This window comes from Poeciliopsis prolifica, unplaced genomic scaffold, assembly GCF_027474105.1.
Source record: "Poeciliopsis prolifica strain line A6 unplaced genomic scaffold, Auburn_PproV2 SCAFFOLD067, whole genome shotgun sequence".
NCBI classification, from domain to species: domain Eukaryota; kingdom Metazoa; phylum Chordata; class Actinopteri; order Cyprinodontiformes; family Poeciliidae; genus Poeciliopsis; species Poeciliopsis prolifica.
In genome coordinates, this window is record NW_026562442.1 from 1,681,526 (window position 1) to 1,704,842 (window position 23,317).

The 23,317-nt window shown below is 36.9% G+C and overlaps 1 protein-coding gene and 1 long non-coding RNA gene across 4 annotated transcripts in view; one reads left to right on the top strand and one right to left on the bottom strand.

Annotated features, from left to right (window-relative positions):
- Window positions 1-23,317, top strand: part of magi2a (membrane associated guanylate kinase, WW and PDZ domain containing 2a) — a 191,598-nt gene that overhangs the window by 79,464 nt on the left and 88,817 nt on the right. The window lies entirely within an intron of this gene.
- LOC129351500 (uncharacterized) lies at window positions 15,110-19,797 on the bottom strand. The gene is made up of 3 exons (XR_008604744.1): window positions 19,528-19,797; window positions 19,310-19,437; window positions 15,110-15,196 (listed from the first exon to the last, which is right to left on the bottom strand). It is a non-coding gene; the product is annotated as an uncharacterized LOC129351500 (long non-coding RNA).

Below are 23,317 nucleotides of genomic sequence, written 5' to 3' on the forward strand. Positions count from 1 at the left end.
ACCAAACCTAATCCAGGCATTTTACTAACTCATTACTTCCTCCTTCTTACAGAGCCTCATTTATTTGAAAAATATAATTTTTTTTATTCTTTCTGCTTCATATTTCCGGTGATTACATTGTGAATGCTTCCTGATGCTACATCCCCCAGCAAACTCTGCATTTTGCTAACCCAGATCCCTTATAACTCTGTTTATAATGTGTTTTATCAGGCAGACCTCTCGTAGATTTGTCTTGGGAAATCAGAACTGCTTCAGTTTCCTGACTGTGTCACAAAGCATTAAAGCCGGAGCATGACGATTTTGAATTCATTTGCCCTACTTCCCATCACATAGCTTGCAATGTGACTGTTGCGCATAGGCAACCTGAAAGCACGCACACTCTGGGTTTGGATCTCAACCGACAACTTCTGAGCTGGAATATTTACAGGAAAACGACAAAACTATTTCTGACTCTTTATGTTAACTCTACAACTGTCACGATTAATTAATTTTTGTAATCGATTAATTGTTAACTGGAGTGTGGTTTCTTTTTGTCTTGTAAAAGAATACAAAATATTACAGTTTGACTTTTGTAGTCATTACATTTTGTATTTTTTCTCATTAATTGTGATTAATCAATTGTAAGCCCTACTTACTTAGTATTTATTAGAATTTACCCATTTTTTCTTCACTGTTTACTAAAGTATAAGCATAAAGCACTGTGAAAGCCCATCCAGCAGGTCGTATACGTTCCTGCATGCAGGATGTGATGTTATTCTACCATATTACGCATCCAAATAATGTTCTGCAATTAATCACATTTGATATTTTCTTCAACTCTGATTTGTTTTTCACATTTCATTATAAATTGTTTAGCTTTAGATGTAATGTAGATGATCTATAGGATGGTTTTTTTTAATCATCTCAAGTGTTTAGGCTCAATGTTGACCTTAATCCTCGTAATAGACTTCCATCGATCACCAATATTTGTTGTGATATTCGTCATGTAATTGAAGGCTTTGAAATAAAACATTTTCCAGAAACAGCCTCTGTAATAGGTGTTACTTTGCCTCTACAACAGTTGTTGTTGTTTTAACCTGGAGGTATCAGTGTAGAGAGATTTCATCTCTTTGTGCGAAAGTCTCCATAACCAGATATCAATCCTGTCTGGGCTTGGTCCTGGAAATGTCATATTTCACCTCCAGTGGCCCTTCTTTTTTTTCTGAGCAACAACTCCAACACGAGCGGTGATGAGACTGTCGCAGCGACACAGTCAGGCTATATCACGCTGAGGCTGAGCGGGTGAATCAGTGGCCCAGGAGGTGAATAATTCAGGTGATGAGATGTAGACCTTCAGCTCTGAGACCAGGCCAAGGCTAACATTCATTTAGACCTGTCAGGCTCTATTCAGCCGTGCACTTCTCTTACAAGCAGCTCCCTGCCTCTCTTTGCCGCCTTTCATTCCAGTAGAGCTTATTAAATTGTTATATTTTTGCTTTCTCACCTTCTGATCCCCCACCTTACCTCCCGTACTCCCCTCAAGGGCTGTATTGTACAAAGAGCCAATCTTTCCCTCGAGTTTTGCTCTGTGAGTTGGACATGGACTGAAAAGTGATGAAGGATCAAAATGCATAAGAGAGTTTCAGTCTCCAGCTAAGCTTGTACTTTGTTTTACCCTCAGGTCGAATATCTCACTGTGTTCACTTTACTTTCAATAAAATATCACCCCATTCATTGCTGCTGGTTTTCACTAAGACAGACAGTTAAATCCACGTTTAACTAACATTTCTTTATGGGAAAACGATTAATCGTGATTAATCAATTATTAATGTAATCAACTAAATTTTGTTTAATTGTTAACTGGACTGCATAGACTATAATCACATATTTGCTGAGACAATTAAGTCAAAATTGTACCAAAAAAATTACATTTTAAGATAAATATATTAAAAAAATTATTTGTTGGTAAGTATCTTAATGTATTTTAGGACTGAAATGATTAATCAGAGGAGTTGCAATTACTGTATTTTTCGGACTACAAGCCGCTGCTTTTTTCCTACACTTTGAACCATGCCGCTTATACCCCAGTGCGGGGTATAAGCTTTCTTCAACCACCAGGGGGCTCTTTAGCAGGAAGTGAATTGTTGGAAGTCAAAATTGGAAGAATGGGCTAATTTTCATTTAGAACAAGCTAGCAGTACTTTCTGTTTTGAATGATTAATATATAAGAAAACTATCAGTTAACTCTGTTTTGTGGCATAAAAAACAGTAACTAAATCATTCTACCATGCTACCTTTAATCTTTTTTTGGTTTTTTAATTCTTGAGCAGTTGTTTGCTTCTGTTTAAATTGTAAAAAAAAAAACAAAACAATATATTGTCTTGTTATTTTTCAGCTTGATAGCATCAAGTGCAAAACATTTGCACTGCAGAGTTGAAGTTTTCCATGTCTCAAGTCTTAGTATCACGTTCCATAAAAAACAAATGCAGCAGTCCACAGCGGATGTTATACTGTCAGCAGCAGAGCGATGGACTGGGCCCACCAGTATCTTTTATTATATTTTTTTAGATGGAAAGAGACAGTTCTTATGATTTGATTGACGTGGCGTGCAAAGGAGAAGTTATTGTCAAAAGTTTCTCAGCGTTGTCAGATGTATGGGTGAGTTTCCAGAGAGAGAAAGGCAGAACCTATAAAACTGGCCAATAATTCAACTTTCAACTCTTAACCTTTGTTTCAGTTTTCCAGTCAACTTTTAAGCATTATTTTTTTATTTTTAGACGTAAGAAAGCTTAGAAACGCAATTGTTTTAAAACTTTGGGTTTTTTGATACAGCAGAATGATTTTTTGTTGTTGTTTTGGATCTTTGATGAATGACATCCGATTCCTAGAAAAAAAAAAAATTAAAGAAAAACTTTGAAAAATGTATTAGTCTTGTTCCATATAAACCATAACAAAGTTCCTGATGAACTGGAAATGAGTCTGAGTTCCTACTTTTTACATTTTGTTTAATGTAACATATTTTGATGTTGAGCATTTTTTTTTTAAATGAATATAAAAACAAGATTTTTAACATTTTATAAAAGTATTTTTTTTGGTTTTCTTCCTCTTTTTTTAAATTTTTTTACCAGTATTACTTTTATTTTGTTTTATTTTATTTATATTTTATTTAATGCACTAAAAAGATTGTGATTTTTGTGTATTTTTTATACTTTTTTATTTTGGTGGCTGTCTATAACAGAAAGTTAAAAAAAAAGCAACTGTTGTGAAGTCAAATCTAATTTCTTCAAAAAACGTTTTTTGCAGTGTCATCCACCATTACCTGTGATTTTTGCCTCCAATAAATCATCTCAGTTCTGAAAGTCAAACATCCTTCATTCTTGCTCTCTCCTGTTTTGATTATACCAAAACATATTTGCTGCTGCTGCATCTCAGAGAATCTTGAAATTTACATTTCCCCCTGCTTGCCTCTTCATCCTCCTCATCCTCCCGCGCGTTGCGACGTCTCCTGCAGGGATTGTGGGGAGCTCAGATTGATCTGCGGCTCATGCTGTGTGGTCAGCCCCACAGGAAATGTTTGTGTAATGGCTTCTATATGAGCGCTGTCAAAGCAGATGAGGATCCGGCGCTCCCGGCAGTCGGTGTGAACAGCGTGCCGACAAGCCCCAGCAGGGAACGCTAAGCCCCTGTTTAACCCCTGCCGCTTCTTTCCTCTTCCGTCCGCCGTTCTCATTAATACAGAATGACTGTGTGTTTTTGCTGTGATGACTCAGGGTTTAAGTGACATTATGTTGCCCTTTAAAGATAAATACCAGTGTTATTTGGAATGTACTTCTGGACTGATTTGTTAATGTATTCATTGTGCTTGACCTTTTTCACATTTTCAGCAAACTTAAAAGGATTTATAGGGGGGTGGGTTTCTTCACGAAAACACGAAAGTATTGTGTTTTTGTACAACACGTTGCAAAAAAATATAGCCAGCCATTTTCTGGTGATAACTTAATGTTTTGTGGTGTCTGGAAAAGGAGCCATTACAAAAACCTTCCAATTATTAAGTCAGAATCAGCAACCTAGCAATCAGTTACCTAGCAGCCAAAGTGTTGTTTTGAAACCATTTTCAAGTAATATAATGGTAATGGTATAATTATAATGATTATTATTATACTAATAATAATGCAAGAACATATTCTCAAAGATAAGCTTTACATTTTAATTACCATTTTAACACTGGACCAGGTATATTTTGTATTTTAAATATACAAAAAAAATAAACACAACAAGAGAACCAAATACAATGAATTATGCTGCATCTGTAAACAACACTGTCCATCAGAAAAACAGTTATTTAAGACCAAAGCACCAGACATTCAATTTTTATTAGAGAGAAAAGAAAAAAGTAATAAATTATCCAAATGGAAATTCTTGTTTTAATTTATTGTGTCATTAATTGATTTGCTTATTGCTACAGGCCTGCTCAAGTATGTATGTGGTTTACAACGGCTGCTGGAAAAGACAAATGTTTTGTTGTTCACTTACCATTCAGAAACCACTTGCTGCATTCTTGTTTGTTGTGCAGGAGGCTTCACTTTTGCTTTTCAAATATGTACAACTGTGCATCTGTTTGTGGTCGTTTTCACATGTGAACTTAATGTTCACATGTGTAAACATTAAGTTTAAGAGCCCCAAAAAGACTTGGAGCTTCTACAAACCAATGCAAATGCAAGCTGAAGTTTTCTTATTTCTGTTCCTCCACTTAGGTCATTAATGTAATCATTTTCTTCACCTCTTCACCAACATTTTCTCTTTAACTCAATTCCTTCTTCATATTCCCAAGTCCTTGGAGCTTCTTATGTCTTGATTTCACAGTGTTTTGATTTCACAGTGAAATCAAGACATAAGAACACTTATAGGCCCCAGTGCTTTCCCCTGTCTGCTTCTTATCTCTAGTCCTTCTCATCTGCGATGCATCCATATCGCTGAGATTTCTCTTTTTAAAAATTTATCCCTTGATATTTAGTCTCCTTCATCTTGGTATCCTCCGTCTGTTTCCTGTCTATTCGGGGATGATGGTGCAGTCGAAGCCTCGCTTTGCTCTTCATGGTCTGTTACTCCACACTCGCTTGTTGACACAGAGATGCTTGTTTAGTGTGTGGGTTTGCATGCATCCTTAAAAGGGAATTAGTTTTCATTTGCATCCTCAAAAGGACCGTTACCCAGACTCCTGAGATGCTTTCCTTCCTGCACTGACTGTAGTGTAGGCGTAAAGTACAGCTAGCAGTCAACTGGAGCCTTTTCCTGCTTGATGAAATGAAGCAACATATGGTAAGGGACAAGCCGTAGAGGTTAAATAAGGCTGAGCAGCATTTGTTTGTTCCAGCATAATTCATGAATCGCAAAATCTAGGACATAATCTTTGACTCAGAAGCCAAGACAGTACAAACGTCTTTCAATGTCCATTGTCTTTTTTGTTTCTCTTTAGTGTTTTGGTAGACAGTTGCTTTCACTTCACATTTTACACGTATTTGTACCTCCATTTGAGTTTCTACTGCTTCGAAAAACAACCCAAGCACTTCAAAAGTACATACAGCCATTTTTTGGCATTAAACTGATGTTTTTTGTGTCTGGAAAACGAGCCCTTCCAAAAATCTCCGGAATGTTAGCCTCAGCTGACGGGCACTTCACTGTTACCTAGCAACCCCAACCTATCCCAACCCGTTACCTAGCAACCCCAACCTATCCCAGGCCTGTTACCTAGCAACCCAAGCAAGGCCCGACCCGTTACCTAGCAACCCAAACTGCGTTTCAGCTGGTTTTATCGCCGTTTTAGCTGCTGGAAAAGACAAGTGATTTTATTGGCTTCATTCTTGTTGGTTAGGCAGCAGGCTCCACTTCTGCTTTTCAAAGATGTCCGATTATATAGTTGCTCATCTTTTTGCAGCCATTTCAACGTGCATGTGTAAACACTGAGTTGGGGCCCTTGGTCAACAGCAGCTTATCTGGATTTAAAGTGACAGAGGCCCTAAAAAATAGCTTATTCTGAAATGTAGAACTGACCATGATTGATGATTTTGCGCAAAAAAAGTTCTGAACGTTTTGCATCGCCCGTAGAACTCTCCTAACCTGCTCAAGGAAGAATTATGCATCACCTTTGAAGGCCACATTTTAGTTTAATAACTTGGACTAATTATTGCAAGTGCTTTGAAGCAAAGAGTGATTAAAATACTGTATTTATTACTCTGAATAAATCATATTTCTTTTAATCAATCCCAAAAGAATGTGCAAACAAGATGTCTTTTTCTTTTAATAAGCCAAATGTGTGAAGGAGTTATATTTATAATCCACAGGGATTTACATCTCCTCATCCAAAATTTCATGGATTTTTGTCAGAAATAGTGAAAATATTACTCTACTTTAATTAAACAAAGCAATGAAATGTCTTTGGAAGAAAAAAATCCTTGATTATTTGGAATGAAAATTACTTTAGTTAATTTAATTTATGAACAGCAGAAGCCAGATCGTTTAAACTTGAGGCTAATTAAAAAAGAGGCTTAAATTTGTTTGAGAGCATAAAAATTAGGCCTGAACAGCTGAACAAAGGTCAAGTAATGAGTCTAAATTCATCATGACACATCAGAGCTGAAGTGATGCTGACCTCATGCCTTGTAAGTACCATGGGGGCCTCTAGGGGGCGCCTTGATGATCTACTACAGCTAATTCTGCTCACCACTTAATCCTCAGTTTTAAAGGTAGACTATTATAAAGTCTCAGATGATGACAATCTCTCATAAACTTTGTATAAACACTAGTTTAATGATGTTTAAATGATTAATTGCACCTTTTGTTGTGTAGTTATTAATTGGCCTTACATTTTATTGATAAGTGGAGCAGAAACGGCATATCTAAGTATTTATGTTGCTGTTTTATTGCAATTAAGGCTTTAAAATATTTGTTTTCTTAGTTAGAAATTTTTCACATTAAAGAAAAACAGTTTTAATTTTGTATTTTAAAAAATCAATTAATTGATAGAAATTTAATTTATAATATGCATAAACTTATGGCAAAATATGTAGCAGTGCCTACCATCTGTGACTGTGTTAATGCATGGTTGGATATAATGGGTAGGGGTTGAAGTGACCCAGTTTCTGTGGTTTTTAAAGAAGAAAATTTGAAAAAAATGATTGAAAAATCTAAACGTTTGATTGGATGTGGTGTAATTTGGAAGTATAAGGTGCAGGACATTGAGCATATTTCTCCTGCTTTAATTTCTACAAGCAATTATCTCTACATAACGCTGAAAAATAGGAATATCTTTGAAATATCTTCCCACTCCATATCTGAATGGAAATCAAACAAACGTACATTTGGATGCGTTTTCTTTGACGGAGTGCAGAGACGTGGAGTGTTCTCTTCTAAAATGAAACACGGAGACTATAATGTTGCACAGCAGAGGAGTTGAAAAGTGTCAGAGTTTCCTCTCATTCGAAGCATAAAACCTCCTGCAGAGCTCATGCAAGTTGACTTAAAAACAAGGAGTATGCATCATGTGCTGTGAACTGAACCGACTGTATTTCCTGCTGTTCTATTTCAATGTATTGCACATCAGAGAAAGAGAACAAAAAAAGCTTGTTTCTTATGATTCATTCGCTTCAACTGTTACTAAAGTTTAAAAACTCTTTTGATCATTGTGTTTTGATGCTGAAGTTTAGCTAGTCTGTGTAAAATAGCCACTTAAACCACACATTTAAGTCCTGCTGAGGCAACAACCGCAGAATTACAACCTGGAGGGTTTTAATGAGGTTAAACACCACGCCTTGAAAATAACCCTACATGTCATTGTGTCCTGTTCTTCACTGATGGAAGCTAATTGGCTAATATGGGTCAATTTTACTCTAGAATGAATTTCTCACCTGAACGTTGCTGGTGTTTCTCTTTGTTCGCTCCGACTGGAAGGCTTGACCCATTCGGCAAATAGTGCTGCATAATCCCTCAAAGTCCTGCGTCATTTGGTCACAAATAACCAAAGGAACTATAATTATAGATGTACAACTCCATAAAACTTACGAGGTGAGTCACAAAACCAAATGAAGCCCTAGAATACAGATTTTTAGTGTAAACTATTTGCTCTTCTCTTGGCTGTGAAATTCATCTCTCTTTACGTCTCTACTTATTTATCAACTCAGATAAAAAACCGCTTGCTGCATCACTTTGTGACATCCTTTCCTGAATTGTATAGCCCTCCTTTAAGAAAGGAAACAAGTTTTCTTTTGACTGCAAATATTTTAGTACACTTGAAATAGTACAAAACTAACTGCAAAAATATGAGTCAATAATTCCTTCATATTGATTTTTAAAAAGTTCTAGTTTCATTGGAAGATTATCTTATTTATGAACTGGGGAAAATGTCTTGCTATAATTAACTTATCTTGCTGACAAGTTAATTATAAGTTAGTTTTGTCTTATTTCAAGTGTACTAAGACATTTGTACTAGAAACTAGAGAAAAATATGTGGTAAGATTTTGTATTTGCAAGATTTTAAATGTTTCCCAACCAATAAAGTAGTAAAGCTGAGTCAAAATTGTGAGATTAAAGTAAAATCTTTTTTTCCTGGTGGCTCTAATTCTCTTCCGTATGTTTGTTAATTAGAAAGAAACAAAAATAATTCTAACAATTTTATTGAGTCACATAAAATCAATGTAGCTCAAACATTCTTTTAACTTATAACTTAATTTTTAAACTTTGCTCAGTTGTTTTAATTACTAGTAAGAATGCATGACTTTCTATTTTTCTTGGGTACAAATGTACATTTTCTTTCAGCCTGTCTTCCTTTTCAAAGGGAGACATTTCTCTCCACTGTCAGCACATGCTTGCGCAGTATGAACTACTAAAGGTGCTAAAAAAACAACTTTTTGTTTGTTTTGTTGAAATTATACTTGTTTTTTTTATAAACCCCCAGATTCCTAATCTAATATCTCTGTATCTGAACTGCTTTTAATGAAAAGCAGATTTAGATAATTTCCAAAGAGTAACCAAATACATTCATTGGTAATTTAAATTGTTGAAAACCGGGTTGCTTCTCTACAAAGCGTCTTTCCGGTCCACAGCTCCTTCAGTTCTCTTGTTTAATTTTGTCCAATGTTTGAAAGCAGATAGTCATCAAAGAGAGTCAGATAGTGAACAATGGAGCTGTCAGCCAACAAAAAGTAAACCAGCCTTTCTCCGTTAGTCTTGTTTCTCATTTATGTCGGAACCGATGCTTGGTCCGCTGCCAGGATGGAACAAAGTACACATTTTCTTTCATCATGTCCATCTTGTCTCATTGTGTTCATAAAGTTACTTCTCTATCCAGTGTACAGAATATCCATATTTTGTAACATTACAGCTGGAGCTCAAACGATTAATCAGATTAATTTATTGAAATAATCGTCAAGTAATTTAAAAATTTATTAATTATTACCTGGAGCATACAGGCTCAAAAAAAGGCAATTGCTGTAAAAAACAAAACAAAACAATTCATTCACACCAGTAATTAAGCTACAAAAGTGCAAATATACACATTTTGTATTTAAGATGATCAAATATATTCTGCCCAGAACTCCTCAAGTTTCTTGCAATCAAAAGTATTAATTTCAACACAAAATATTCATCCTTTTACTAACTAAAAAGCCGACATGCTAAACCCGAATCAGCTTTTTTCTAATTTATTAAACTTGGCTGAAATAGCAAGAGTTTTAAAAGGAAGTGACCCAAATGCTGCTCTTATTCTGAGATTAAATTTATTCAGTCGAGCCTCAAAATATAGAAAACAAGCTGCCATACAATCAATGACACTCCTACAAAAAGTAAAACTATAAGTTTATTTGCACGGTTTTAGTTTTATGTTGGTTTTTTTTGGCCGGTCAGTATTTTTGACCCACCTGGCAAAACGTTTGGACACTCCTGCACTAAAAGGATTCTTTCCTTCTGTGCTTATTTAAAAAAGAAATGTAATATTTTTTTTATTCACATCTTTTAATGCATTTCTAAAACTGTATTGAAAAAAGGATTAAATGGAAAAAGTTCCAGAATTTGCCAATTTTTGTCTTGTTAATCATCAGAATAATTGATTAATGCCTGAAAAATTGATTAATCAATAACAAAAATCATGAGTTGTAGCCATATAGACAGCAGAAAAGTTTGTTGGAAGAAAAAACTCTTGTCAAATGAGAAACAACAACCACATAACTTAAGCTCACTATGAACTGAGCTGTTTTGCGAGAAAGAATTTGAAAAACTTTCTAGATGTGAAAAGTTTGCGCAAAGATTTTCAGCCCCCTTTGACAGAATTGTTTCTGAAATCCTGACCACAACCCTGAGCTGAGGATGAAAGCGCAGAGACCTTCAGTCGTTGGCTCGTCTGAGTTTTCTCATGTCTCAGCTGCTTGTGAAATGTCATCATATTTCAGCTCCTTTAATGAAACGAGAACGGAGCAGACAGCTGACTGAAAGCGAAGGACTTTGTGGCTCTAAAGGAGATGAGTTGGGAATGTTTGAAGGCCTATTTAAATCTGAGAGTTTCTTGTCTGGCAGCAGCTGGTTGTTATTGTCGTGATCGATCAGGCCGTTATCGCTCATGGTCAAAAGTTTTAGCAGTGAGGCTGATCTGCTTTGGGGTCTTGTTTTAGAAAAAACTATTTCAAATAGTTTTTTCTGTTTAAATATTTTAAACAGATTGAATTTATTAATGTTTGGTCCTCTTATTGCAACTTTTTAAACTTCTGATCAGATTCAGATTTATTTTCTATATTGTCCAAAACAAATTAGTGATCTATATAAAACACACATCGATTTTTCTCAAACCATGTAGAGAGAACATCAAACATGTGGAGGAGTGTGCTACGTCATTGTAGTGATGATGCAGTGGGAACTGTTTCTTTTTTCCAGCAGGGATATAGACGCTTGTCAGAGTTGAGAAGGTCGATGGAGCTAAAATTAGGGCGGTAACGGAACCAAACCTTTTCAAAACCTCCTTTTTAGGTATCAGAATGGCCTAGTCAAAGTTCAGACTCAAATTTAGTTGCTAGTCTGAGGCAAACTTGTTTCCTGCTTCTACATATCACCATGTAATTTCACTGAGCTTGAGCTATTTTGCAAAATATGTCTCCTGAGATGCAAAACTGAAAAAGACAAAATAAAAATGGAGAACAAACGCCTGACACACTTTTAAAAAACCCTCAAATTTAGTTCTTGTAATAAGACAAAATGTGATACAGATCAGGAGAATCAGAATAGCTTTATTGGTGTGCATAAATTAGATTTGTTTTTTTCATTTCAAGCCCTCATAAATACTGTTGCCAGGCACGAATCATGACTTAGCAAAATAATGTAAAAACACTCCGACTGCTGCAGTGCTGCCGATCCTGCCAACTTTCTACAACCCTACAACGGTTTTACTGCCAATATGGCACTTTCCTTCTTTTTTTACAAGTACTTTGTCCAGAAAGTTATTAAAATATTTTTACGCAGCCAGTCTGTTGTTGGCACAAATTTCCAAAAATCTGTTTAAAGGATTAAATACATCAGAAATAATTTCTTTTTCTTGTCTTTAGTTTTCTTTCACTGTAAAATTCCTAATATTTTTAGGAATTTTTAGCAACTCTGAACAAGAATCAAAAATGGAGAACCAACCAACATTTAGCTTTATACTTTTTATTTTATTACTTTGACGAACTGTAAAGTACTTATTACTTTAGACCGACATTTAGCTTTATACTCTTAATATCGGAGCAAGACCTAGAGAAACTCCTGTTAGTTTATCTAGAGAAATTTCCTTAGAACATTTAGCATTAAACTTTATTGATCTGGAAAAACTCCTGTTGGTTTACAAATCTACTACAAACTTAGAAAGTACCAACTAGTTTTATCAGAACAAGAATGCAGACTAGTTTATAAATTACAGACCATTTATTCTTAAACATGAGGAACCAATATGTAGTTTTATACTTTTATATTTCTTTCTCTTTTCTATTTCCTTTGGTTGATGTTTTGTTGTATTTCCTTCTAATTCATGTAAAGCCCCCTGAACTGCCTTGTTGCTGAAAATTACCTTTAAACATTTACATCCAAAGCTGCAGACTTTCCCCCGTCTGGAGGCTTGAGGGACATTGTTAAACATGCAGCATGAACAGGACGCCACACACTCTCCCTCAACTGCTCTGACTGACACACACACGCTGAAATATGATGGTAGAAGAAGAGCATCTCTGACACAGCAGCACTCTGTGACACAGGCTCTCCGGGGAGCAGCACAAATGGAGACCTGCATGATGTAAAAGCTCCTAAAAGCACAGCGGTGCCTGCGTCGCTGGGTGGATGTTGGGATAGACGACGAGCTCCATCAGGGGATGGATTACTCTGCAAGGAAATTGGGTGGAAATGAGATGTGTGATAGGCTTTGGAACAGATATGTCTCCGTCTATCGGACTTTCTAGCCGTCTTTATAAGCCGCACTTCACTTTCCTTCCAACTCTGTTAGATTCACTGAAAATTGCCCCGTTCAGTAGGGATCAAAAGGAGGGAAGTGGTGATAAACTATCTCTTGTTTCCTCTCTCAGGCGGTTTGTGTGTCTCTCCTTCAGTGTTTGTGAGTGGCCTCTCTCATGACACACAATGCGTCTTCCACAGCCTTGAGCCTGCAGTGGATTAATGGGAAATAATGAGAAACTGAGTATGAATATGCATCGGAGAGCTTAGACAGGCATGATGGTTTTCTGCTTTATTTAGACTCATAAATACAATAATGAAGTGCAGGATGAAGTTGAGACAACGAGCTGACACAGGAGGATGCTTTTAAGAGATGAACCAGCAGCTGTTTATTCTGTAAATAAGTTCTTAACTCCTAAAGTTGTTGTGTAGTTAGCAGCAGATTTTGGTTTAGTTGGATTTTAAAAAATGAAACGGGTTGTTTCTACAAATTTAGAGATTAATCTAAAGCTGAAACAATTCATCGGAATAATCGTGATTATTCAGTTATTGAAATAATCAGATAATTTAGTAAATACTGAAGAAAACAGACTAAAAAGCTGAGATGGAAACAAGAATTTCGATCTTATGATGATAGCAAGGGGGCTAGCTAGCTAGCCAGCTAGCTTGCTAGCTAATCATTGTAACATAATTGGAAACTCACTTTTGAGGTTTTAACAGTGAAAACCTTCTAGAAAATGTTAATTAATTTAATTTAAAATGGGAATAAGTGTGGAGATATTCTAGTTCATTCACGAGAAATAGCAGTTTTTAAAAAACATTTCACAGATTTGAAATAGTAGCACTAAACATATGATGGAATGCTAGGATAGTAAACATAGTTTTATTGTATTATTTACTTGCTTGTTCTCATTTGTGTTGTAATTTAAATTATACTTTAAGTTCTGGTTCATTGCTTTGCATAAAAATCTTTTATCCAGCAGAAAATTATCTGGTTTCTAGTTGTATTTAATTATTATGATTTTTTTAAAGACTAGTTTTGGAAATGTTGGTTTTGCACCAGCGATGGAGCCAAGATTAGCTTCCTGTGGTATTTCTCTGGTACATGAAATAAAGCCAAGGAAGAACCACGGAAATCTCATGCAATTAGTTTTTTGTTTTTTTTTAACAAACTAGAAAATTAAAACATGTTGGAGAATTTCACTGTGAGGTTCCAACTGCACAGATGGCATCTGTCGTTCCTTATTCTTGTCTCTCTTTTTTAGCTTGAATAAACATCAAGGACAAATGAGAAGTAATTTTGTTTAGCATTTTTTATTTAAATCCAGAAGCCACGTTGACATGTGCATCAGTCGGCTGAACTGTAGCTTTCTTCTTAATTGACTCTACAAGCAATTCGCTTCTTAAAGATATTTTAGCGTCCAACTGTGCAACCTGAAGTCGTCGTTTTAAGTTTCTGTGTGCACTTCTGTTAAAGGTGCAGGGAAAGTTCATTCAGATGAAATTTAATCAAATGAAAGCCGTTCTTCAGCTCTTCTCCAAGTCTCTGTGGTTTCTTTTCATCTCTCATCCTCCTGTGGTATTACTCTGATTTTGTCCTAATTAGTCTTCTCTCTTGTTCTGCCCTTTTGTGTGACTTCTGAGTTGCTAAAGGATCAGCGGTGCTCAACGAGACGGTGGAGGAAAAAACAAAAGCACAGCAACACAAAGGCCAAGTTTTCTATTCATCAAGGGGAAAACATAGAGCAAAACATGAAGCTCCTGTGTGAATCTCTGATTAATTCAAGAGTTTCTCTTCTTCAGGCTATTCATTTACAAATTTCTGTATTTCTTGTCAGCGTTCATCAGATCGTGTGTATGGTATTACAGTTAACCAAAGCTAAATATGGCAATAAATCACTTATTTGCGAATCATCAGTTAGCATAAGATTTAAAAAACACTGCTGCAACTTTCTTTTACTAATTGGTAGCATTTTATGCCAATAATCGGTTTAAAAGGTTAAAAAATGGCAGCCATTTTGAAAAATAGTTTTAAACTCAAATGGGAAAAATTAAAAACATGTAAGCTGAGGGGTGAACATGCTAGCTTTTACGCTAGTATCCAGACTAAAACGATTTTTGCAGTAATATCCTGCAGTCTTGGCCTTGAATTCATTTTTTCCTTTGCCAATTCTTCCTCTCCACCAACTTAAACTCAGTCTGAGGAAGAAGTTGCAGTAGAAGCTGCCTTTTCTGCAGGGCCTTGGGAAGATCATGTCTCCTGATTTCCCAGTTTGCACCACCTTTCCTGCAGTGCTTTGTCATATATAAAATTTCAGTCTTATCTTGTTTAATTCCAACTCTTAGATCTGGATGCAAACTGTGTTTCGACCCCATTATGACAGCATAGCCTCATATATTTATGTGTTCTCACAACAGGCAGCGTCATCTTTCTTTTTCTTCTATATTCTTCGCCTAAACTATATTTTTTGTATTTCTTACATCACCAGATATTTCACTTCCTTCACTATCTTTGTCTTTTTTCACCCATCCAGAAAATTACAGGCTCCATAGACTGTAAAAAAAATATCTGCCTCTTTGTCAAGAAGAAAAGCATTTATTTCTTCCTTTTCTTCACGTTTTTAATTTATTTTTGCCTCTGCTTTCTGGAGGCAGTGTGAGTTGAAGGGTGGGGGGCTCTGAGGGTCGGCGATAACGGGCTTCTGTGGGATCCACGCAGGAAAAGATAGTCCAACAAAAAAGCTGCACTCTGCATGGTTATCTGGCAGAAACACACACAAACACACCACAAAGGCTTAAATCTGCGCTCAGACATTCAATTTCACACAAACGGTGAGAATTTAAGAGTTTTATGCCGATTGAAGCTCTAAGAAGTTGTCATTATTTATAAATCACTTACTAGGATCTCTACAAAGACACCCACAGCTAATTTAGGCCTCTAACGCAGCATATTTGCATGTCATTTCTCATTATTGCTGTTTTTAAATTGCTTTTAAATGCCGCTATCTGTGAACTGCAGCATTCTGTGTTTTGTATCAGAAAACATGACTCCTAGGTACATCATTTTTTGTAATTATCGTATTTTTAGCTCAGCTCAAGTGTATTTTTGGAACATTTTCAGATCAATATATTTAAAATTAAGCAAAACAGAAAATAATTAAACAATAATAAGAAGTAGAAAGGAATAAACACGTCTGAATGAGACAGGAAACTATGAAATTGTTTCAGGTTTAGTTTTTAGAGGACTAACGTGTTTTGTCTTCACCGAAAGACGAGATGAAACAAGTATTTTTGTGCATAAATGTCATTAATGTACATATTAAATAAAATACAAGACATTAAACAAATGAGCAGTTAGCAGCAGTTGACGTTTGTGCAATTAAACGGAGGTAAAATGGGCAACATTGACAAGGATGACATTTAAAAACATGCTCAAAACAAAATATTCTTAAATATAATACTGGTAACGAAAACACAGAGTTGATTCTAATGCAGAAACTGCCAAGAGCGGTGTAGCGGGAGGAGCTAACAGAACCTAAAACACAGACAAAAGTCTGGAGAAACAGTTTGTTGACTAAACTTAATAAACAAATTTTGACAAACCTCACATTCACAAAATTGTTAAAATAAAACCGTTTCACACGCACAACCATCTCTAGGGTTTACTCAGAATGGGTCCGAAAAATAGAAAATATCCAGTGAGCAGCAGTTCACTGGATTCACTAGGCGCCCTGTTGATGCCAGAGGTCAAAGGTGAATGACCAGACAGGCTGGAGCTGATAGAACATCAAGAGTAACTCAAATAACCACTTGCTATTTGCCCAATTGGGTCCGTTAGTACCAATTGGGCAGACTGGTTCCTTGAACAACGAGTTCACTGAACTCGAATGGCCTCCACAGTCACCAGATCTCAATCCAATGGAAAACCTTTGGGATGTGGTAAATCGGGAGAATCACATCCTGGATGTGCAGCCAACAAATCTGCACCAATACAGACCATTTGAATTAAAATGAACACAAATTATTCAAATTGTCTGTCTAAACGATTGCAAGGAAAGCATCTCTTCTGTATAATGAAATCGACGTTGCTGTTTTATCAATTTTTCAGCTGATTTGCAAAAGATTATTTTTTAAGATATTATTTAAAATGTCTTCTCATGGCCATATGGTTTTACTGACAGCCACTTTATCTTGAAATAAACCCTTTAGTGGCAAAATGTTACCTGTGAAAGTCCCACCTCTCCAAAAAGAGCAACATTAATGAGCTACATATATATTCATTGTTGTCACCGTTAGTTCAGAGGAATGCCTCCCTGCCTCAGCCTGTGTGCAGCCTGCTCTCCGTTCAGCCGTCATTAACTCCAAACACAAGGAGGCAGATTAATTCATGAGGTTTCCAGCAGGTGGGAAAGAGTGAAAAAGGTTAACGCAACAGGAGCGAGTCGTGCCGCCATTGTTTCGTCACTGCACGCTTTAGCGGCAGTAATGATTTTACCAGAAAACATCTTTTAGTCTTAATCAAAATGGATTTTTAAGGTAAACGTCTTCCTGCAGCCTGTACAGACGCTGCATATGTCTGAATGTGATCGAGTGAATTTAATGAAGCCGCTGGCAGATGGTCCTGCTGGTGATTTTATGCTGCTGCATCTCTTACAGTCGACATTATTCTCCCAAAAAGAAACGGTTGCGTTCAGACTGGACTGAATTTAAATGTTTTGTTATCAGGCGAAGCGTCCTGTGATGTTTTTGGTGCTTTATTTTAATTTTTGAGCCACATGAGCTTCCCAGAGGAATAGAAATCCTTCAGTGGTAGATGCAAACTCCCAGAGGGACACATAAGATCCAGCAGAGCGAACACATGAACTTCTACAGCTGATTTGAAGATTTCCATTTTTCCATTATATATGGCTGCGATTATTTGATCTTCTTGAATCTGTGCATGATTTAGTTTGTTGCTGTTGTTATCAAAACAGTTGGTGTCGAATTTGCTGGAACACAACATAATTTGACAATTTTTCCTGAAAAAACACTTGAACTTGTTCTATTTTTCTCCACTACTTTATCTCCTAATATACCTTTATTAGCTAGCTAGTGGTTGAGGCTATCGCTAACGATCTCCTAACAGATCCTTGCTAACTTGCTCTTTTGTGTCTATCATTGGTTAGTGCAAATCTAATTCATTCTTTTTTTTTCTTTGGTAGAAAAAGACAAAAATAGAAAAAAAAAATTTCTAGTATTGTTATTGCATCATTATTATGTGATGCAAAAATGATCGGAAAACTAACGTCTGGGACAATTTGTCGTCCAGAAAACTTTGTCCACTTTAACCCTCTTCCCTCTGTCCAGCCATCCAGTCCTCCTTTATTATTCATTTATTATTCATTTGATTGACTTTGTCTAATCACTCCGCTTGTGGCAGAAATGAATCATTCCTGAAGTCCTGTCGGTTTGGATTCAGTTTTGGGAGTTTCCCATTTTAGGAATGCAACATTTCCCGATCGTCTGTTGGAAAGGTGCGAGCCAAACACTGAAAGCAACCTAAAGGCCACTTTTCTCGCAGCCAAAGAAATCAATGAGGCTGGATATTCAACACTGCGCTGTGGTTTTTACGGTGGCCCATAAAAACCTTATTGAAAAAGTATATATGGCATGAGATGATTTCTCTGAGGGTGAAATTGGATTAAGCCTTGTGTAAAACGGAGAATCTGGCCTTTTTCCTTCTCTCTCTCTCTTTCCCTGCTTTGCTTGACTCCCCCACCCAGCAACCATTAAACCCTATAGGAAGAGAAACCTAATTACATGGCTGGAAGTGGCCATAGTGAGCACTATTAAAAGGATCCAATTAAAGTTTGCGCGTCGCTGGCAGCAGCTTTCTGGTGAGGGATTATTTGTGGAGGTGGGTTTTGATCTGATGAACGGACGAGTTCGAGGTTGGCTGGGGAATGGTGGATCGGTGGCATTTTGGAGCGGAAAAGTTCACATAATTGGGACCTAAATCAAACGGAACTCGTATTAAAATGAAGCTAAAATTCAGAAGCGTTGCGGGGAAAGCGGAACAAATGCTTCCTGTTGATGGTGTGCAATTCATGAAAAGCGGCTGTTTAAGACTCGTTACAATGTTCCTCAATAATCAGCTGCATCGCTGATATGTTGAATATTCTGTGTGGGTGATTTTCTATTTAAAAAAAGAAGCAGTGTACTTCTGTTAAGTGTGTTTAAAGCTGCAATACGTAACGTTTATAAAAAATATCAACTATCTGTGAAAAGATCAATCTCCTCTTGGGACTGTTGGTGTTAACTAAAAACAACCAGTTAGAGCCAGGAAGAGGGTCTTAGTTTTTTTGACATTTTGTGCATCTGTCAAAGGGTCAACACAAGCAAAATTGAAACTTGCTCCACTTTCTGAACATTTTAGAAAAGAAGGAGCCGATGTGATGGCATTGAGGGGAAGCTCACCCCTGATATTAAAAGGCTAAGATATCTCAGTATGAAATGATTTCCACCACACTGAGTGTGATGATTATTCCAGCCTCTGTGACCGTGTCAGTTCAAATCCCTTGTCTGATCCCGGGACGCCGCGCGCAAATTGGCTTCTCCGACGTCGCACCTGTTGAAATGAGTTTTGATGGGATACATGTTGCCGCGGTGGCCGGCCTGAGCCCCAGGGGGGGGCGACGCTGCGGTTACAGCGGCGTTCTAAACGAATAAAAGCAGCAGATTGTGTCATTGTTTGTCATTGTGATGCGTTGCCCTGGCTGAGGGGGATTAGGCTGACGCAGCAGCACGTTCACATCCCCGAAAAAACACCTACATAAAACAAATGACATCAGCCTGCACTAATCTCTGCATATCCCAGCCTTCTCCTCATGTCAACCTGCTCATTGCTGCTGCCTCTGCGAACGTGGCGGGGCGAAGAGGAAAAACATCCAAGGCTTTCTGATGCGTCGGCCTCCTTCGTTCCAGCATCTTTAGCCCCCCTGCTAGCAAGACGGCTTTGATGTTCTGGGAAGACGAGATGTGGAGACAGAGCAAAGAGAATCATCTGTAGTGAATGTTTGGGAGAATAAATATCTTCACGTCAGATGGACTTACAGAACTGCAAAGGATCTCACTGTGATTCAGTCCAGTTGGTTTGATGATGATGGGTAGGTTGTCTCTAAGAATACAGTCGTTTTCTGACATATTGGCATTTGTGGAAAACTCCTAGAGAAAAACTGCATCAACCCTTTCAGTGTTTACTATTCAAGAAACGTCTAATATTGGAAAAAAAGAATAATAGCAAACACCAAACATTAGAGCCAAACTATTATTCAAAATTCACAGTTTGCATGTTTTTATATTTCGATTTCAATCTCAACTGCTTCTGAAATCATCCTGAATAATTAAAACAAAAAAAACCCAACTGTTTTCTGTTTTAGTTTTAGGGGTTTTTTTACAGTAAGTTTGTGTTTTTTGACATCTGGAAAGCAAGTTGTTTCAAAAACAGCACATTAGTTACCTAGCAACTTCAGGAGAGTTCTGCCCATTACCTAGCATCCCAAGCTGAACTCCAGCACGTTTGGTCAGCCGGTTTTACTCCTCCGCTTCTGTTTTCCAACAATTTATGATTGTGTGATTGCACATCTTTTTGCAGCCATTTTCATGTGTGAGTGTGAATGTTGAGTAGACGCTGAATTGAAGAGACAAAAATCTCTTTTTTTAATAATTTCGTGCACAAAATGTTATGAGCATGATTTGTATCGGGCACTGGTCTGTCCGAGGAAGTGTATTCGATCACTTTTAACCTTATTGTAATTAAACCTGAGATCAACCAAAAGTTAGGACACCCTAATCAAAATTATTAATCAGTATCTTTCATCTGATATTAAATTTTCATGTGTCCAAGTATGCACCGCAAAAACACAAAATTTGACCAAGTATTTTTGTGTAGTTTCTAGTGCAAATATCTTGGTACACTTGAAATAACTAACCTACAATTAACTCATCAGCAAGATAGAGGAGTTTGTTTTAAGTCAAAGACGCTTTCATATTGATGAATATTGATGGAATTGGTTGTTTTTTCTCTTGCAAGTTAAAGCAGTTTAAGTTAATAATGCTTTACTGTTTATGGTATTTTAGATGGTATTAAATAAGCGTCAGTCTGCCATACGCACTAACGCTGCTCAGGTTTCTTCTCTCTTCAGACTCATTCGTGGCTCTTTGTTTTGACAGACGCACAATTTATTGTCAGTTTTATTTGCTGTAGCATCTTTGAAGCTTCTGTAGAGTTATTTTTTTTTGTTGTTTGTTTCTTTTTTTTTTTTTTGTTTTCCCAAAAATGCACAAACAGTTTTCCATCCGAATGTGCTTGGGATTTGCGAGCAGCATAAATCCAGTCGAGGAAATAACCCAGTGAGTGGTTTTCGGGGAGCAGAAAACATTATTGCTTCCATTTGTCAAGCTGTGAGAAGAGGGTGTTGTGAGATGACAAACAAGAGAGTGTTATGCTAAATGTTTTGCAGAGAATAAAATATGACTGACCCTTTACTCAGATGCAATATACATGAGAGTGATTTAACTTTTTCGGAAAGTTCATTTGGGTTGCTTTCAGTGATTCTGGCACACAGGTGAAACTCTTTATGCATTCCCTCTTTTCCTTCCTCTATTAGTTTATTACGCCTCCTGTCGTTCTCCTTCCTCTCCTGGCTCCTTGGGGGAATGATGTGGTCATCAATATCTCTGGTTGCATTACGGGCCGTCTGCCTACCACCTCCTGGAGGGCAGAGCTATTAATGGGTTTGGGTAGAGGCCGGCAGAAGGCCAGCAGAGAGCGGAGGGAGGCTGGGTTGCTGTCTGGCTTTCTCTCACCTCACTGGTTGTCAATAACCTGCAGAACAACACGTTCATTCCCACCGAACTCGAATAAACCTGAAAATCTCATTTATTGTGAGAGCTCACAGAAATGATTGAATTCTGACTTTAATATCAGAAGATTAGACCTAAATAGGATCAACAACCTGGTAAAGATGGCTGGTTCTGGAGGACTTCATATAAAATCAAGAAAATTATGACATCACCTTCATGAGACCGGCAAGAAAAAAGTCTTCAGCCAGAGGCTTCTTCAAATTTGCTGCAACACAAACTACTACAGAAGATCCTTTCTTTGAGCAATGTTTAAGTAATATGCATTACAATGACATTTATTGATCCCTTTGGATCAACAAAGTAAGTTTGTATTTAAATAAAGTCTGAGAAAAAAGTCGGAATTCAGAAAAACATCAGAATTCTAGAAAGAATTCTGAGAGAAAAGTCAGAATTTTGAGAAAACTCTGAAATTCTGAGGACTTCAGAATTCTGAGAATAATTCTAAGAAAGGTTTGAATTCTGAGAAGAAAGTCAGAATCCTGAGAAACAAGTTGGAGAAAAGCAGCAGGCATTTTAAGAAAAACTTTGGGATTCTGGGGAAATAAAATCAGGATTCCAAGAAAATAGTCGAAATTCTGAGAAAAATTCATGAATTCTGAGAAACTTAAGAATTCTGAGAAATAATTGTAGGAAAAGTCAGGATTTTGAGAAAGTCGGAATTCTGAGGAAAGAATGTAGATTTTTTTAGGTAAAAGTAGTAATTTTGAGAGGAACTTTGGAATTCCGTAAAAAAATTGTCAGAATTCTGTGAAACTTAAGGATTTTGAAAAAAATTAAAAATTTTATTTGAATTTTGATAAAAACTCTGAATTCAGAGATAAAGGTTGGAATTCTGTGATTAGTCAAAATTCTTTAGAAAAAGGTCAGAAACAGTTTTTTTCCTCATGCATTTACTTTTTTAACACTTCATTGTGGGTAACTGCAGAGCGGCCATATTAACTTTCATTTTTGTCAGAACGAAAAACACCAGCACTCCCTACCTCAATGTGCGATATTTCTGCCTCAATGATGCGTAATCAGAATGTATTAAGCTGCCGCTCTGTTCCATCAGTAAACACTGTGAACAAGCACACGGCTCAACTTGCCGTCTGAAGGCGAAGTGCAGCGAAAGCAGCTTTTTGGTGATGCGGCGCCACAGTTTGCTGTCCTTCATCAGTCTGCTTCGCCCGCGGGCGGCAGGCGGCCGCTGAATGAGAAACTAATCCATCCCACTAATGCACGGGCATTACAGCTGCCCGTCACTTCCTAATTGACTAATGGCTGGATTAGAATGGTTACAATGAGTCGTGCTGACGCCGTCTTGGAGCCTTACACACACAGGCTGACTTAAAAAACAACAACATGGAAAAGAACAGAGTTCAGAAGGCAATAGTTCAGATGATCCTGACTTTAACTTAAACTGCGTAACTTAATCAGATCTAATGCACCTCAATTTAATTATTTTACAAATCTTGATTTTGGTTCAGTTGAAGTGAACTCTGGTTCAGTTTGAATAAATATGTGGACCGGAGACCGCTCCAAAAACAAGAAGTGCACAAAAGCGCAAGGCATTCTGGGTAAATACAATTATTTGTACCATTTTAAATCTTTGTGAAAGGCCACTGTGGGATATTTTGTGCTGTTGATTAGTTTCTTGGAGCGTTTGACATAAAACTGTGACATTAGACTGAGGCTGAGCACTTCTTACAGTTTCCAAAAGTCAAAAATGTTGAAATTTTTGAAATTCAGTAATTTTTAAGATCATTCAAGAAGATTTCTGAGGTTACTCTCAAATTTTCTGAAATCTTTTTCTAGTAAATTTTTGACTTGTTTTGACCAGAGAAACAGATGGTAGCGCATGGCATTCTGGGTAAAATCAACCAAAACAAACGGGACTTGTTTGTTTTTTGTTTTTTTACCAAAGACAAAAGAGAAATCTTACAACTGCTAAAATCTGACAACATTCCACTTTTGTTTAGTTGCACTCCAGTCTTCTTCA